We start from the raw sequence: 6566 nt of genomic DNA on the forward strand, positions 1-6566 counted from the left end.
TTTCAGGTCTTATTTTTCAGAATTCTATTGTTATTAACCCATGTCTTTCATCAGTTCCTCTTTTTAAGATCCTCAGTTTTAGAAAACCTGTCAAAAGTGAAAATGGACGTTTGCATTATTTACGTTAATAGGCTGTATTTTGTCTAGACATAATTTGTCCTACCATATGTATTGAAAGAAACAAAGTTAAATGTATCTAACATCTAAAATATATAATATTTCCTTGGTTTAGACACACAAGTGACAAACTTCCAACAAAAATATTATACGAGGCACTTCAAGTCAACTTGGACTCATGATGAAATTTCTCATAAATAAAGGTAGTCTTTACAGAAGACTTTAATCACTGTACAGTAATCAGACTCTTAGCTGCAGTAAAACATTTAAATGGTGCAAGCTTTTTAAAGAAGACTATATGTCCGTGAACAATGATCTTGGCCGAGGTGGCTCAGAGCCCACTGCAGTTGTTAGATCTGTGCCCACTGCAAGTAGATCATTTATCTTTGAATAACCTGTTGCCAATTTCTGTCTGAGGGAACTGTATACACAATCATTGACCAACACCACTTGCACATTACAGGAAATCAGCTGGGAGTTATTGCAGCATCCCCCTAAAGTCCTGATGTCGTCCAAGCCATTACCACATGTCTGGTCCATTAAAGTAAGCCAGCGTTCCTGGAAAGCCAGCATTTTAATCCTGAAGCAGGCAGTGCGATCCGGCACACTGAGAAAACTTTTTACCTTGATGGTATCTAAGCACTACTGAAATGCTGGATAAGTGCCTTAGTGTAGTAGAAGATTGTATAGAGAAATTAAAGGGTTTTTAACTCTCATAAATGTTCTGTTATTCTACACAATAAAAAGTCTTATTTTGACTTTAGTGTGTTTAAAATTTTATGTTGTTTTTTCACCTTTTTTTTCTTAAAAGTTGCCCAAAATTAATCTGATTTAATATTATTTAATAGATATTAAATCTATTTTAATCTAAATTAAAATAGATAATATATGTAATGTCATGACGAACTGTTTGTCTCAAAGAAAACATGTAGAAGGAATATAATCAGTTCTTGTAGTCATTGTTGACTGAAATGACAAATTTCCAGATGTAATGACTCAGCATCAGAAAGCTATTTGGGTCAGTTTCTCTCCACATGATCATGGGTACACGTACCCACATTAAAAGCCGATTGACACGGATAAAATTACAAATAGGGTTGTGAGTCTTATTCATTAGCTTTATACCCATGTACTGTATAAATGTTAATTAACTGTGATTCCTTAGACGTAATATCTGGCGTAGTATCTGGCTACGTGTTTCCGTACACAAAAGTGTTATGACAAATAAGAAGACAAAAGCCTAAATGTCAAAGCTATCCAAAAAAAATAATAATCATAAGCAGTAAACAGCATGTCTGTGGCATGTTGTCCAGCCTCCTTTGTGTAAATACAGATTTGTAAATTAGATACTTGCTGGGACACATGAACTGCACAATGACAATACACAAATGCAAACACATGAATCCTAAAAAAACATTTGTCTTCATCATATAATTTGGACTCGGACTTAAACATCACCTTTTTTTGACCGCAGTGTGGGATGCACACCTTCACCATTTACTAAAAATAAAGGCAGAACCTGAAAGAAGCCATGTCGAAGCTTGGCCTTGCCTAATAAAACAGATTGGTGAAACCACTAACGTTGGGCCAAGTTACATGAGGAGGAAAACAGACACAGTAGTAATAAGTGTACAAGCGTCTTTTTATTTAGCGTCTACAGGTCAATTAAATAGGTATGATTGTTACAGCTTGTGAATCTGCAAAAATAAAATGACAACCTAATTGGAGAAAAATATGGTAGGTGGCGTTGGATAAGTAACTATATTTAATCCTGAATTGTCTAGAACATTTAGAGATAATTTAGCTAACTTTGCAAGATTATCCCACTGAGTACAATGACTTGAGGCTTGAATTTGAAAAATGTCTAGAAGTGGCTTTAATGGTCTAAATTTGTATGTAATCTCTTATAATAAAAATATTTGTGGAGGATATAGCCATAATAAATTTCACATCTAGCCGAATACATATTTTTACTACTTACTTACTTACTTATTTACGAACACTTCTTTACTTACATGCTATTTTACTAACTTACTTAATTCCTTTTACTTACTGACCTACATATATACTTACTTGCTTACTTCCTTTCACTTACTTTCCCATCCACTTATTTACCGACTCACTGACTCACTATTACCTACTTACTCATTATCCACTCATACACCTATTCTCTTACTGACTTTTACTTTTTTTCCTTCTTACGTTCCTGCCTTTACTTACTCACTCTACTTACTTACTTACTCGCTTTTACTTACATACTAACTTATTCACTTACTGTACTAACTCACTTATGTACTAGCTTATTTTTACTTACCTACTTATTTACTTATTAACTTACTTACTTACTTGCTTTTAATTACATATTTACTTACTTATTTATTTACATACATACCCCCCCCCAACCCCCCGCCAAGACTGGCATGTTCTCCCAGTGCTTATGGGTTTCCTCTGGGTATTCTGTTTTTATTCTGGCATATTTCTCGTAGTGTGTGTCTGTGTGTCTGTGATGGATTGGCACCCTGTCCTGGGGGTACCCTGCCTCGTGCCCTAAGTCTCCTGGGATAGGCGGTCCAGGTCTCCCAGGCCTCCCGCGACTCTGTATACAGAATTAAATGGTATAGATGAGTGAGAGTGAGTGATCTAGTTGCTGTTTTTTTCTTTCGTCTTTTTGGCCATCACATTAAAGCATTTCCTTTTAACAAATTTTAAAAAGTGGATTCGTTTGGATTTTTGCAGAACTGAACACAGCAGCACCACCAGCTCCACCAATCACAAGGAAAACACAAAGAATAGTTTCTTACTAGACCAGACCATAGAGTCATATGATCTATCAGATATACTCCTGTAAAGTGATTACATGAGGTGACACACCCCTTAGTTTGATCTCCATTTGAGCTGATAAGATTTGGTTTTAGATCAAAAACTAATCAAGTTCCCTTAACACAGTCTGAGACAAACAAATGGAAAGTGTAAGTAAGGCAGTGTTTCTGTGATTGACAGAAGGTAGGGTTTTGATATAGATTAGATGTTCACATCTAACACCACACACCTGTCACTGGACAAATCCATTTTTTGATTTGTAGACAGGGATTTTTTCTTGATTTTGAGTCAGTGCCATGATTTTCAGGACATTCTGATTTGTCGCTGTAAATGTGTCTCTTGTTGCTTTTATATAACTACCACTGGGACACACATAGAAATCGATCTGCTTTCACTAGACCGAGACATAAACAGTACATCAGACACGGATGAGGTTTATGTAACATGTATTACTCCGTTACACAAACACCTTACAATGAGTCATTTTGTAAGCGTGTTTGTGCACTCCGCATTTCCAGGAGTTTCTCAGTGTGTTAGAGAGAAAAAGAGAAGGAGTGTGTAGGCATTCTTTTACACTTCAAGAAAAAGAAAAACTCCATTAGTTTCCCTTCAGAGAGAATCGAGCGTGGTGGAGATTCAATCGGAAGCGGTCACATTGACATTTTTGGGCTTTGCAGCTCGATGTTACATAAGAAGTCGATATGCATGTTCTTAAAAGAGGACTCCCCGCTGAAGCATGGGATTAAAAAACAACCAATAAAACAAACATGCCAGGGATTTTCCTAACTTTGGAATATTTTAATCATTTAAACTCCAAAGAGATCCAGAACAATTATTTTAGTCATGTATTTTATCAAATGACTTTATTTTTCAATGTTTTGTCATTGCAAGGGGTGAGAATCGGTCACAAAAATATTATTTGAAAATATAGGAATTTTCATCAAAAATCTCAAAAAAATCTAATCTCAGAAATACAGATTTGATGGAAATTAGGCTGAAGATCTGCATCAAACTGACAACTTAAAAAGTTGTCTTGACGTTAAAAGAGTACAATATACAGAGTTTTGAAAAAGGATTTACCCCTTCCTGATTTTTTTTTTGCATATTTGAATATTTTTTACTTAAATAATTTAGATCATCAAAAAAATTATATTTTACTTTAAGTTCTATTTAAGTTAGAAGGAAATTATTGCCTTAACCAAAAAAGCTAAAATAGATCATTTTTAATAAATCTGCGATTTAATTTTTTTTTCTGATTGAGTTCAAGGAAATGTTTCATAGATCAATAGAGAAAGCTTTATGAGTATTGGTAGTTCAGTGGTTGTATGCCATGTTGAAGGCCTGAGTTTGATACCCAGCTACTGGATTCCGGTCATCCTTAATGCAAATCCTAAGCCGGGATATGGGAGGGTGGCCTCAGGAAGGAAAAAAACCTGTGCTAAAACCTTTAATTATTCAAATCTTCCTTCTGTTCCTTCTCTTTGCTCAACAAGCTCAATCACATGACCTGTTACTCGAGACACGCTGAGACTTATTATTGCTCATGTTTGGTTCCTAGAAAGCCCCTGAATGAGGCTGTAAATAAGTGATGCACTCAACTGCACTGTCCTCGGTACACACAAAGGAATGCATAAGAGATATGCTCAATCTGAGGCCATGTGCAAAGGTTAAATGAGAAGCAAACAAAAGCAGTTGAAGTCAAATGACACAGATAGGCCAGATATGTTTTCAACCAGGCTTTCAGTGGTGAAAATCTATTTTGAAGCCCCAAACACTCCATTGTCACACACCAAGTGAAGCCTCTGCTTCAATTATTGCTTTTCAGGTATTTGTGGGTTAGTGTGCTTATTGGGCATTTTGAGACTTGGATGTCTTTCGGTCAGTGCATTGTTTTTTTTCCCTATCTGGATACATATCTTCTCTACATAATCATTGGTAGACCTGACAGCCAATCACAGAAATGCTACCAAGTGTCTGAATGTGAAATGTTTCCATGCTCTCTTTTGTAAAGTGCAGATATAAATTTAACTCTAAAACATTGAATAAAAGGTCATTAAAACTCAAGAAGGCAGCGCAGTGGCAATCATTGTCAAGGGTTCGAGTCCTGCCTTTGACTGCGTGCTTTGGGGGTTTCCTCAGTCCAAAGACCTGCAGGTTAGGCAAACTGAATTTTCCAAATTGCATGTATGTGTGTATGTGTGTGTTTGTGTGTGTGTTTGTGTATGTGTTTGTGAGTGTGTGCTTATGACTCTGTGATGGATTGACAATCCATTTAGGCTGTACATGGAGTTTACAAGATTGACATTTATGGTCTGTGAGTACATGCTTTGAAAATAACTCCTTTGCTGCATTACTAACACGCTTTTATGCTACTTCTGTAAAATTCACCTGTGCGAATATTAACAATTGCTATAAAACAGGATCTCATTCAACCGGTTTTATCACCACACCCTATTTCCTCTGGAACATCTACGCCTATGTCCTGCTTTAGGATCATCTCATCCTAACCTTCTCCAAATTTCACGTGTGGAACTGTAAAAGTGGCCTATGCAGCTTTTCGTTTTCATGCATCAAAGGGCTGGATCTGTACTTTACCGCTAACATTCATTAGGCCCCATAAAAGTAAAAAAAAAATCTAAAAACATATTTTTTTACTTTAGCTTTTACATAGGTCTTTGTTTAATATTTTTATATTAGTCTTAAATTAACTTTACTGTTTTATTATTTTAATTAATATGCTTTTATTTTATTTTTGATTATTACAAAAGAATAGTTTATACTGTTTGTATTTTCGATTTTCTTTCACTTTTATGACAAAAAGAGGTATTCAAGTTGTTGAAAGGCTGTGATAAGTGCATTAGTGTAGCAGAGAATTCTATAAAGAAATAAAGTGTTTTTACACTCATAACTTTGTTTTGTGCACAATCAAAAGTCCCGTTTTGGCTTGAACAACCCTCTGAGTTTTTTCTGTCTTGCCTTTGAAAATATTTTTTTTCCACAATATTTTATTTTATTACTTTATGAAACTGCACTTTAAATTAAGGACAGGTGCTATATACTGTACATTTATTAGTATTATAAATATCACTCTTATCATTAGTATTGTAATGATTATGTACTTAAATGCTTCTTTTAGTCACGTTATAATTACCTAGACCGGAGTTTCAAGATCATTCAAAATCAATTAAAAGCTTTTTTATGAAAACCAAATCCGATTCTTCTGTGCTACGGTTCTAAAGGATCAGCTCATAAAGTGATTAATGAGGCACATTCATTACACATTCATTCTCAAGTCAGATTCATCTGCACACAAAAATAACGACAGACACGTTTGCTTTTTTTCTTATCTTCATAAAAATCCAAGTCTTGTACTGTGCAGACAATAAATAATGCTTACAAAGGTAAGACATGAATTTCAGACATATATACAGCAGATATGAAACTGGAGTCAAGTTTTAGTAAGGTGTGACTACAGTACCATCACTGGGGAGGAGAAACGCTTCACATGCAGGACCTCTTCACCCCTCATCCCTCCCTTTATTGGCACTGAAAGGCGTTGTTTTTTTTTCTTCTTCTTTTTTAAAAAGCATCTTTAAGAAAAAGGACCTGGGTTTGTTGTTGTTGCTTGC

Source organism: Clarias gariepinus, chromosome 23, assembly GCF_024256425.1.
Source record: "Clarias gariepinus isolate MV-2021 ecotype Netherlands chromosome 23, CGAR_prim_01v2, whole genome shotgun sequence".
Lineage (NCBI taxonomy): Eukaryota > Metazoa > Chordata > Actinopteri > Siluriformes > Clariidae > Clarias > Clarias gariepinus.